We start from the raw sequence: 12,645 nt of genomic DNA on the forward strand, positions 1-12,645 counted from the left end.
CACCGCTCAGCACCCAGCAGGGGCGGCGGGCGGAGCGAGCGAGCGAGCCGCGGCCCCGCGGCCCCGCAGCGCAGCGCAGCGCCCCGCGCACACCGCTCCCGCCGACAGACGCGCGGCGCCGGCCCGCGCGCGCATGCGCGTCTCGCGGCTCTCCCTCCCCCGCTACGTCATGCGCGGGCATCACGTGCTCGCTCCCGCTCGGCGCTCCTCTGCCTCGGCCTGGCGGCGCGGGGGCCGCCTTAGGAACAGCGGAGGAAGGCTGAGTGATCGCTCCCTCCCCCGCCCCCCAAAAGTCCCGCGGAGCCGCCTGCCCGCGGCGGAGCGGAGCGGCGCGGCCCCGGCGCGCGGAGGGAGCCTGGTGAGCGGCCGCGGCGGGCGGGCGAGGCAGCCCTGGCTCCGCGCTCCCGCCGCGGAGGCGCGAGGGGCGCCCCTCACCGGCGGCGGGGGCGGGGCGTGACGCGCGAGGGGCGCGTGGCGCTGCGCGGCGGGGCGCGTGCGCGCGCGGCGGTGTCGTCACGGCAACCGTTGAGGGGCGCGCGAGGGCGGGGCGCTGCGTCGCCGTTGCAGCCGTTACCGTTTCCGTTAGCGGCGTCGGAGGGGCGCGCAGGGCTGGCGCGGCCGAAGGAGTAAGCGGCGGCGGGGAGCGGGGGGAGGAGTGCTTTGGGCAGGCGCGTTTCCCGCGCAAGGGCGGTGCTGGGTGAAGCCGTTGGGACTGCCGTCTGCGTCCGCTTAATTGCAGTTGAGCCGCTGCTGTCAAGCGGCCTGTCTGGAGGGTCCCTGCGCAACGTCTCGCCCAGCACCTGTAGCGCTAAAGCCTTGTGCTTTGAGTTCAGAACATACCTTATCAAATATTTAATATCAGCGAGCCGTAAATACCAAACCTGGTTGTAATGGAGCTTACAGTTTGGGTGTATTGAATTTTACAGCTGTTCCATAATAATCTCTCTGCTCTTATTTTATGACCAACCATAATGAGTTTTTTTAAGGTAGTTAAAAGTAAGTGCTGGTGAACTTGTCTCTCCTGCCCTTGTGTGGACGCTGCTTCTTGAGCAGTAGATCAAGGTGAGGCAGCGAACTGAATCTAATTCATTCTAAATGAATTCAGCTTTCAACTGAAAACACAATCTTAGGTGGGATTTTCTTTCCTTTGTGCCTCCCCATCTGCAAAGTTATAACTATGGTCCTCAAGAAGAGCTGTTGAGAGTAACCAATTTTTAAAGTGCTTATAGAGCCTTCACTTAAAAACATTTGCAAAAGTAAAAAATAATATTGTTATATAATAATACCTGTAGTATAGTAATATGAAAAAGTAATGTATTTATCCAACTGGATAAAGTTCTGATCAACCTCATCTGATCTTCTAGTTGAATCTACTCTGAGGTGGGAGTCAAACAGAGACCTTCCGAGGTCTCTTCCCACCTCAGTAATTATATGATTGTATAAGTACGCTAATTTTATGCAAAAAATGCAAATTTCTGCTTAGGTATAGCCTACTGAAAGCTGCAAAACTCACCTTCTAGCAACAGGTTGACTAGAGTCCCTGGGTTTTTACTTTGATTGCTATCTGAAATTCTACTACCAGAATCTACTATCAGATTTTCCTTTGGTTATTATCAGGAAAATAAAGAAATCCTGTCTTGCTGGACTTTTCAGACTGCTTCGGTTAGCTGGGAAAGGAAGATCAACATTGCTCGTTTGTCCTCACAGAGTAGATAGCCTGGCCGTGCTGCCCCCTTTTCACTGAGGGGCAGCACTGGTACTTTCAGATTTCTGTTAGCAGGCTTTACTTGCTTTTGCTCCCTCTACTGGCAGTCTGATTCTGCAGCAAAGTGTTATAGATTTATTTTGCACATTTATGAAGTGTGAGACATAAGTCTACTTTACAGTTATTCTCAGCACGGGCTCTTTGTTTGCCGTGTAGCATTTTATGGACCCAACTGGTATTCTGAATGTATTCTTGTAGTGTTCAGATGATGCCTACATACTAATACCTGAAATTTGGATCCTTGTATTATATATATTTCTTCATATCAGTAGAACTATTTGATTAAAATAAATTCCTTATACAGCTCCTTTATATGCCAGAGTTTAAATGTTCAGACAATGTTCAGAATCAATAGCCTCATTCTGAAATGAACAAGGTACAAAACTGTTATGGTATGTGCTTTGGAAAAAATACAAGATGTGAGAGATTGGAGTCTGCAGGCAGCTTTTACTCCCTGAGAGTCGTTTTGCAGAACACTTCTTCATGCTTTTTAGTACATTTTCTTTGTGATTTATCTGTCATTTGTATAAAGCTCCCTTCACCAAACCCCATTTTTAGTGGGAATTCTATGAGGCTTTTCAAGAGGGGTCTGTGACTGGGAAACATTTAATTTATAATTTGTCCTTTCTGTATAAGTTTTATGGAGTGTGGAGGAATTTAACAAAATAAATAGATTGTAAATAAACTATTGGGATAATGTCTTGTCTTTTAATGACCTCTATTCACATTTTTATTGATTTACAGGTAAAGTTGTTTTTTCTAGCTATTGTAAAAATATTCTGTGATCAGGAAATGAAACGTAGTTAGTTCTCACTTGAATGTATCATTATCATGTATAAAAAATTCACTGATGTATGCACTGGAGTAGAAGCCAGCTTCAGTTTCACATATATAATCTATTTTTGGTTAATTGCTGTAAAATGTTATTTTTAAGCATTAGAATTACAATATTAGAATCTTAATGCATTAGGGAGCTGATACTGACTAACTGCATTGCACCTTAATGACTATGTTAACCATTTAGAATATTGTGAATTCCTTTCTGCAATGAAACCCTTAACTACTGACCTGTATATGTTCGCACGTTCTAAGGAGACAATATTTTGGCTCTGTATTGTGCAGTACATCTGGTTGTATCATGTCTTGTGTTTGCATACCTTTTATTTTGAGTGTTATTTTTCTGCGAGCTCAGCCATAACAATGTACCATTTCACTGAACAGTAAGAACTGTAAACTAGTCAGTTGTAGCTAATTGGCTTATATGGGGAATTTAGTGCTGAAGATTCCTGCTTTCCAAAAAGTTATTTTTATTAGGCATTGTCTTCATGGGGAAAATAGCTACTATGACTACTCTTCTGTAATAAATTGTTTTGCCATAGCTACACTGGGTTATAGATATATGCAAGTCAGTGTTTTCTGGTGCTCTGAAGAAATATTTAGTAATGATTAAAAAAGAAAAGGTTAAACTTTCTGTTTGGACACCTTTTATGAATTGTAATGCTGATACATACAAACATATAAAATTGCTGAGATTTCAAGTTTGTGCAAAAGTAATGTATATTTTTATAAAGAAAAAGGTAAGTTTAGCAGCAGTAATATTAGTTGGATCCAAAAATTTAATGTGGATGGATTTATGTTTTCTTTGTAAAAATACAGTTTGATGCACTAGAATATACTTGGTAATACAAATTAGAGGTTTCAAGTTAGCAATAGATTAAAAACTATTTTAGCTACTGTTTTCTTTTTTCTTTTTTTTCAAAATTACTGGTCTTTGTAGAGCAGTAGAAGTGATCACAGAGCAATCAGAAAGAAAGAACTTTACAAAAAACTGCACAATTTTTGCCCAAGCAAAACAGCTTTTAAGTTCTGTTGGCACAGCTATGTGATAAAAAGTGAATTTTTAGCTTTTCATAAGTAATTTTTTCCCACAACTATAATGAATGCATCTCCTATAGTACATTTTAATTATTTGCAACTAATGAAGGTGTAACTCATTATTTCAAAATTACTTCAGTGTCATTCATGACTTCATCTAAGCATTCATATGCAATGGGATTATTTGAAAAAAATGGAACTTTGAAAGATGTCAGGGTTGCCCTGTTTAGAGAAGTGACTCATTAAATAGTAGATGCTACATATTAAGAGTAGATTATGGGTCACAGTTAGGCTTCAAATACTATGAAATTAATAGATTTACCTAAAATTAAAAAAAAATATACTGGATGTCGCTTTAGAAGATGTATATTAGTCTTGAAAGTTTCCAGACTATTGAACTGCACAATCCAGGTTGTATCATGATTCAGAAACGTTTAAAATATGAATCAGCCTCTTCTGCATCTCAGAAGTGCAAGGTATTGGGGAAAACTCCTTTCCTATAAACAGATTTGCCAGCATAGGTCTTCAGAAAAACTTAGAATTGTAGCATCACATCGCACCATAAGCAAATTAAGAGTCTTAAGAGCAAAAAATCTCTTAGTCAGCAAATTGTTTCTCTCGTGATTTATTCTTAAAGGCCAGAAGGTGATTGTGACAGTCAAAAATAATAATCCGTACAGGAAAACCTTCCCAGGTGAGATTCAACACTGTCCTAAAGTTTGCAGCCTGAGCTTCCTAGAGTTGTTGGGTGACTGTTGGGTATAAGGCAAAGCTGAGCTGGAACTATTTGAAAAAAAAAGTAGACCAATATTTAACAGTTTTGTAGTTACTCCACAGCTTTTCAGTAGAAGCCAAATTTCTTTGATTTAAGAGATAGAAGGATTCTGCTCTAAAACATACCAGATAGGAATCTTAAGACTGAGTTTTCACAGTCAGACAGCTGGAACAGCTGTAGATTCCCCACTGAAATAAAAATGCTACACTTTAAGATTTAGGAAGGTAAAAAGTGTGACCAGAGCATTAAATAGAAGGGCTATATGATACCAAAATTTAGCTCTGTGTTTATTATAAAGAAAATCCTAGTTGTACAGGAGAAAAAAAATGAACTTGTTCCACCACTTTCTTTTTTCCTCAGGAGAAAACACAGAATATATCCTACGTAATAAATCTGTTTTATGGCTCACATGAGAAAGGGTGGAGATACTCCTATTATTTTCTTCCCAGAAATTGAAATGCACATGAGCTAACATGGGAGACACTGGGATTTTCATCCAACAAATGCACAGCTGGCTTCTACTTTTATTATTTTTCTAAGCCTAATAATTTTTCATTTGATTATCTGGTGGCTGACAAAACTATCACTTACTCTGTGTTTTGTATATTTAGTAGAGTAGGTGTGATGCAAAAAGGAGATTGTAATACATATCCAGAAGCATAGTTCAACTTGTTCAGTTGGTGAGAAATTTCTACCTGACTCTTTAAAATGCAAGTTTCTATCATCAGGATTTGAGTTTGAATATTAAAAAAGTATCTGCTTGAAAGCTGGAGAGAGGAGAATTATAGCATTTGAGAGTGTTTGAGGATTTTTTATTTTATTTTATTTCACCTTATAGAATTGAATTACACTCTACAGATACAAATAAATAGGCAGGAGCATCTCCATATAAGTTGACAATCTACAGGGCTAATTTTGCCATAAGAAAGTAGGGAACCTGTTGGAGGGAAAAAGTCCTATTCAGTGTAAGAGGGTGGAGGAAGTAGAGCTAGAAACAAGATAGGAGGCATCAAGGATTTAACTGTTTTCACGATGAACTGTGCTGTATAGGGTGAGTAAGTTTTGCAGAATGGAAATGTGTAGAAGACCCATGGACACATGTAATGCATAGGAAACCAGTGAGACAAGCAAAGTTTGGATAAGGTGAGCGTGTGCACATGTGGGTAAAGAGAAGACATGTAGGAATGAGGTTGATCTGAGCCATGTCTGTGCAGAGCTTTGTAGGTAAAGCTGGGAAATCTGAATTAAAAATCAGGAGGCAGAATGACCTATCAAAGCTTCCAATTTTTTGTGCATTTTGTGCGTATCTGCTTTACTTGAATGTTCTATGATATCTTCTCTGTTTTTAATTTGTAGGGATTTATAAATGATAGATGTTCAAAACCATGTAAGAAAATTTTAAGTGAAATGACCTTGAACCTACAAGTTTATTAGAAATCCAGACTTCTGCTTAATTTGAGGTCAGTTTTATGTTCTTTTGTACTGTGTTTAGCTGAGGAATAAATGGTTTTCTAAAGGTTTGTAGAATCTATGTACTGTATCTACATGCTGACCTGGTTCCCCTGCACTCACTAAATAATTGTTGACAGGTTCAAGCTCTGTAACTGGAAGGTTACAACTTTGTTAAATGCCATAAGCCAATGTACTTTCATGGATAAGGAAAATGACCTTAGTGTTCTGTGATGGGCCCATTTGCCATTGTGAAGCCGTACTTTCAAGTTCTAACACCTTTAGACCTTTTGATTCTCTGGCACCTGACCCGTGAGACAATGCCCTGTTGGTTCCTGGCTGGGGACTTGTGTTGCCGTGTAATGGAACGGATGCGTTCCCGGAGTGCAGGTGGGGATGCTGCTGGTTACTAGAGCCCCTTGGAGCAGCAGCAACCTGCCACAGTGGTGCACACACATGGCTGCAGCCCAGCATCACGGCCTCTCTTCCGCACTCGGATCCCACATGCCAGAGGGCTTTCCACCCAACTTGCAATAGGTTGTAGACAGGGAGAAAGTCCCTGGTGCTGTGCTGCGTAATTGTGTGATACACAGCCTTAGCTGCAGAGATGTTTCTGGCCTGATACTGTTACAGAGCTTTTATGCTCAGTGCCTGAGATTTGACAGGTCCGCTGTTGATAATGATTTAACTTTACTGAACAAGACTCTAAAATTTGTGAGTAATTGGGAGCATGTGAAACATTCAGGACTTTTTTCATTTTTACTTTTTTTTTTTTTCCTAGTAGAGCGTATAGGCCCCCCACCTTTCACTTCAACAATTGAGGGTGTAGGTTACTTCCTCCTGTGTTTATGTAAGAAAAGCTTTTTATAGTCAGTTTTTCCAGTTGGCGTATGTACTTCCTCCATTGCAGCTTAGCACATCATTCTTCTCACTCCCTCCCAACCACTGAAGTTAATGGAAGACCTTCATTTTTTAATTTATAATAAAAATGGAGCTGGGGGTTGGAATGATCACTATTCCTACTTGGAAACATGCTCTTCGACTAGCTCTATGCTGTTTGTTCTCGGTAAAGGAGAAGCATGTAAGGTAGCAAAGATTAATCAAACATATCTAGCTTACAGAATGTTCAAACTGGAAATTTCCCGCTTACTTCTTATTTTGCTGAAAATCTACCTAGGAAAGCAAAAAGGTTTGTCAGGTGAATGAAAGTGGGCTGCATTCTATTTTGTTTAATTTTTTTTTTCAAGGAGTGCCAAATGTGAAGAATTTTTCAGTATCATCCCTCCGAGCACTACAAAGATCACAGCAGAGGTGAAGGTACTCTGGGAGCACCATATCCACCCATCATTTTGACCTCTATGTGTAGGTTTGGCATGCTGACATGAACTTTGCAAATCTGAAGCTATGCTGGAGGTCCTAGCTTGACACAGTGTTAGTTGTCCCTCAAAAGGAGGAAGGTAGCACAACCGCTTCCCCTTCACTGGCTGACAGAGGTATTCCTTGTCAGGACAGCATGTGCTGTATCCTCTTTAAGGACAGTACAGCATCTGTTCTGGTAGGGCTTCACTCTTCCTTGCTGGATGTTTTTATCACCAACTTTTATCCAGGATGGTAATTTAGCCCCAGAATAAAATTACTAATATTTTACTGTTACAGCCTTCCCCCCCGCCCCAGACAGATAGCTCATTGAGAATATGTGTTGAGAATGTCTTCTATTTCCTATATGTCAGGTGATATTTCTCAATAAAAATTAAGTTTCAGAACTCATTTTCCAATTAAAGAGATATTTTAATATAATCTTGCAAGGTTTTCCAACACTAATGAACACAACCCTGGTCCTTCAGTGAGGATTTATGTCGCTGTGTAGAAAAGCCACTGTCTATAATATATTTAATTTGAAGCTGAACTGAAATACCTCATTATTTGAGATCTTTAATATTTTCAGTCTTCATATAAGCCTTGTTTTTTTCCAAGTGACTAGTTTTAAGGTGACATGGTGACCCTGGTCCGGTTGGGACAGGCATTCATTCTCCTCTTTTTCTATATACTAGCCCTCAGCTGCACTGCAAGCTTGTAGCAAAAATGTGGATCTGAGGGAGACAGAGCCTAATCACAGCCCTAGGCCTAGGCTTGTACTTCTGATTGCACATCTCACCCAGGGACATTTAAGGACCTGACAGGTCATTTAGCCCCTCTTGTATTGTTTCATTACTCCATGAAAATAATATTTAAAGGAGACTTGCTTATTTTATTGCTTCATAGCTAATAATTGAAATCAGCAGTTAACATTTAATTATTGTGATTTTATACCATAACTAGTGTAGTGCCTGCAGATGTATTTGGGTATTTTATAACATCCCTTACTTTTAAAAAATAGAGGGAAAGTCTGAAATTCTTGTCTTCACACTTGTGCCCGTTAAATGTGGTTATCATTATCTAGTAACAGCATATGTTCTTTTTTAGTAATATTCTCTTCTCTTTCATGCTGATACTATCTTTGTACTATATTATTCCTGTCCCTAGTAGAACCTCGGGGCAGGAGCAGAAGGTAAATGTGTCCCATATGGCTGCTTTAGACAGCAGTCCCAGGTGTGGGGAGAGAGAAAAGGAGACACGATGGGGTCTTGGTGGCTGATGCTTCCCTTGTGGTCACATGAGTGGGGGGAGCAGAGCCATGTCTTTCTGTGCTGACTACCGTGGGAGTGCATTTCTTTCAGGATGGGGTGAAATTACTTACTCTTCTATACAAGAGGAAGGGAGCCAGAGAGGAACTGTGACTCTGAGTCACCAGTTCTTCCTGGAGCGCCTCCTGGGGTGGTGCCACTACATGCAGCCCAATACAAGACTGAGCCTGAAGGCCTGAACTGGCTGATTGCAAATATTTTACAGAAGTCTTATTTTCTGGTAATTACTTTAATATGATTCAGTGTTTTCTCTTTTGTCTGATCTTGTTGATGACTCTTCATACATGATCCTTCCCCCACTGTCGTGGGAGAAGGGCACCATTCCCATATTGCCTGCACTATTCCTGCTTTGTTTTGCCTCTTAGTTTCAGTGGCTGCAAGTAAGTGCATTTCAAAGTGGTATTGAGAGTGTTGCTGGTTAGTACAGTGGACCAAGAGTGTGTCCTTGCAGAAGAATTACTAACCCTGGACCTGTTATTTAGAAGTCTCTGAAACTACTAATGTCACTGGAAATTGTGGAGGTAGAGCAGTTTGCAGAACTGGAGTTCTGGTGGGGTTTGCCTGTTAATATTTCTAGTGATTCCCTGAAATTAGAGCTCTTGTGGAAACCTGGAACTTTGCTCCTGAGGCAAGTGTTATGTATGAACTGAATCCAAAGTGCCCAGTGCTGAACGGATATATGAGGAATGGCTAGGATGTAGGTTCCAGTGGGTCCCCAACACTATTTACTAGAGACTAATAATAATAGTGAACAGACTCATTCCATTCCCAGTTCTCTAGGGTTTTAAAAATCCAGCAGAACCAGCAAAATACCTAAAGTTCAGCCAGTGAAATCCAGCCAAGTTTTGTAAAGATTACAGTGGTAGCTTTAGTTAAATATAAATTGTGCACTTTAAATGTACAGTTTACTTAAAAAGGAGTCACTTTGCCAAACCATAAATGTACCAATAACTAAACCAAGAAATAACAGTTTAAGAAATCTAAGTTTACAAGGCTTAGAAAAAAACTTGCAGATATTTTTAAGGCTTTTATTTAAGCATATGATTCATATTTAATCCTGGTTAGACCTAATTCGTACTTATATATCTTTATAACAGGCTGTACACTTCTCACAGGCAAATGACCGGTCCTATTACTGCATTTGTTCAACATGGGGAGAGAAAAAGGTGTGGGGTACAACTCACTTTCATAATCTTTTTGCATATATTAGAAAAAATCTGTCTCGCATTATACCTACAAGAAATACATGAGTGCTCATAATTCATATTATCCCATAAAATTTAGAAGAGCATTTTGAGACTGTAAATGAAGGTAATTTATATATAAAACCTCATCCATGAAGAATTTATTGCCATAGCAGATATAATATACCTTGGCACAGACTTCTTCCCTGAAACTAGTATTTGCAGATTTGAAAAAGGAGGACCTTGCAGGTTAAATTATAATCTGATTTTATACAAAATATATTATTATGAAAGCTTTTGTGTTTGAGAGAACTAAATCCATTTGCCAAGTTAATGTTCTATGGCTGTTTCTTGCAGATGTTTGTGAACATCTTCACTATGTGAGTAGTCTCCTTAAAATCACTGTTAGTCTAGTGTTACTCTTGTGTAAAATTACTGATGTATGTAAGTTTTTTTTTGACCTTAGTGGAAACTTTTTACCACTGAGGAAACTGCAGAAATACATTTATATAGAATATTCTCATGTGCAGTGTCTGAAAATGCTTTGCAGAGGTAGTTTGATATCAATTTCTTGAAATCCAGGTCTCATTTCCTCCTGCAAGGACTGCACTGGGAACATGGGGCCTCATCTTCCTCTCTGCACTTTGGCAAAACTGCCAGATAAAGGCCGTGGGATGCATCCATCCTATCACCATTTCAAGACGGGGGCTTTTCTGGGTGGCCACAAGGAGAGGTGGCCTCTTGCGTCTGTGTAGATTCCTGCTGGTACACTTGGGTGCGTGGTGGCAGAGGAGAGGCCAAGGTAGGCTGCAGTTGCATGGTGGTGACGTTGTGCTAGTGCAAGTCTTGGGGAGATCCCAGCAGTGTCTCTCCAGTGCTTGGGTGGATATGTTTCCTTCTGTTCTTTTTGCTGGAGTCTGGAATTTTTTTTTTTCTTTTGAGACTACATTGTGCATATGCGCTTCTATTATCGATGCCTCTTTTGACTTGAGCACATTCACTTTTGTTAATGATTTGAGATGAAAATGAAGGGGAAAAAAAACAACCTGTTTCCGCTCCAACCTTTCTACATGGTACAAAGTAACCTTAAAATAGGGAAATACCCAATTAGCCATAAAATACGCCATGTAAGTGCATCTAGCTTTTCTCTCTAACGGAGAGAAACAGTTAGTAGCATACTGTGCTGTAGGGAGTTTGGCCCAAGGCACTAAGAGAAACTACATAACCTATTGTTACAAAAGTAAACCAAAGCTCTTGATCATTGATATAGGATAGTTAAGACCTTTAAAATTCTTCCCTGAAAGATAAAGAGTGTTATAGGGAAGCAGTCTGTTAGGCTTGGATGGACAGAGAATGTTATCAGTTCCTCTGGGATTTTAATTAGCAATTCCAGGAAGTCTAGGTGTTTCAGGAAGTGCTATTAAAAATATTATGCTGTTTCTTCCGGATGTAGATCCTTGGACAGTGCACTTACACTTAGCCTTTTCTGTGTTGGCTTGCCCTACAACAGAAATCCTAAACTATTGAGAACAAAGATAACTTCCTTTGCCAGGTGTATTAGCTGGAATTATATCTATTGCTGAAAGAAACAACATATTCTGTGGAAGTCACGTGTGATTTTTGAGGTTAGTGGAGATTTTTCTCATCCAATTATATCTCATTGCAGGCATCATTTTGCAACTAAGTAAAACCTGGGGTCATATCTTAGGTAGTGTGTACAGTTCTCTGCTTTTCGGGAATGATATAGTGGAGTTAGAGAAGGTGCAGAAAATGGCAAGTGCAGTGATCAAAGGAAATAGCAGCTGTCATGTAAGGAGAGATTTAAAAGGCTGAGACTCTTCGGTTTAGATAGAAAAAGGCTGTGAGTGAGGATATTACTGAGGCTTACAAAATCATAAAGGTGATGGAAAAGCTGAATGTGAAACTGTTGTCCTCCAAATCCTGCAGTGCAAGAACTAGAGGTCATTCAATGAAACTAGTAGGAGATTAGGTTTGAAGCAGATAAAAGAAAGTCACCTTCATTTTCTGAAACTTCAGGTAGTGAATTTGCTGTGATGTCAGGTAGAAAGGGCAACAGCATAATCAGGGTCAAAAAAATCAGACAATTTGATGGACAGCTGAAATCACTGTGCCTTGTAACATCATTAATACAGCAACTATGGATGGGGAAATGGAATGGCAAAAAGCAGTCAAGCTTGTGTCTTTTCCCTAAGTAGCATTTTATATTCCCACTATTGGACACAGGTTGCTAGGCTCGATGGACCACTAGTCTGACCCTATAGGGCATTTCTTATGCAATGCCAGAACCATATATTTTCCTTTGCAAAATTCTGATTGTTAATACACTGAATTCTTGTAAGGATAACGAAGAAAGAATTTATGGCAAATATGTTAATACCATATTGTTTTTTGTGAAGTGTTAGTATGTGTTTCAAGGTCTGATCTGTTGGTAGCTAAATGCCTGCCTGTTACTATGTATAGCTAACATGACATTTATTTGGAAAAAGTATACAGCTTGGAAATTAATTTTAAGTTTCTGTGTATGTTTGTTTATTTTTCTTGGCAGTGGGTTTTAGTCATCTCTGAAGTGAAAAGCCATCCAGGTGCAGTGAAGCTGTGTAGTGTCATAAGTACTCTAGCAGGACAGACACGCAGAAGTTAAATCAGAGTAGTTTCTTCATGCTCCAATGCTATGTGCTACTGAGATGTCTTTGTGCTGGTTCCAGTTAGGCCAAATCAAGAGGATAGAACAGACAGGAACTCTGTGATAACCATGTCAGTGGATCAGGCACCCAGAGCTTTCGCACAAGGGGCTTGGTCCCTCTTCTGGCACTGGGCATTCATGCCATGGCAGAGTGGTACTAACATCCCTGCAGAGTGGGGTGTCCTTTTCATGCACCCACTTTGCTGTTG

The 12,645-nt window shown here is 40.4% G+C and overlaps 1 protein-coding gene across 1 annotated transcript in view; it reads left to right on the forward strand.

Moving 5' to 3' along the window:
* The first annotated feature begins 263 nt into the window (after window positions 1-263).
* The window catches only part of GNB1L (G protein subunit beta 1 like), a 42,262-nt gene continuing 29,880 nt past the window's right edge, over window positions 264-12,645 (forward strand). Inside the window, exon 1 of the mRNA XM_062590138.1 lies at window positions 264-358. The gene's annotated coding sequence lies outside the window, so the exon portion shown is untranslated. The remainder of the gene's footprint in view (window positions 359-12,645) is intronic.

This window comes from Rhea pennata, chromosome 17 (assembly GCF_028389875.1).
Source record: "Rhea pennata isolate bPtePen1 chromosome 17, bPtePen1.pri, whole genome shotgun sequence".
NCBI classification, from domain to species: domain Eukaryota; kingdom Metazoa; phylum Chordata; class Aves; order Rheiformes; family Rheidae; genus Rhea; species Rhea pennata.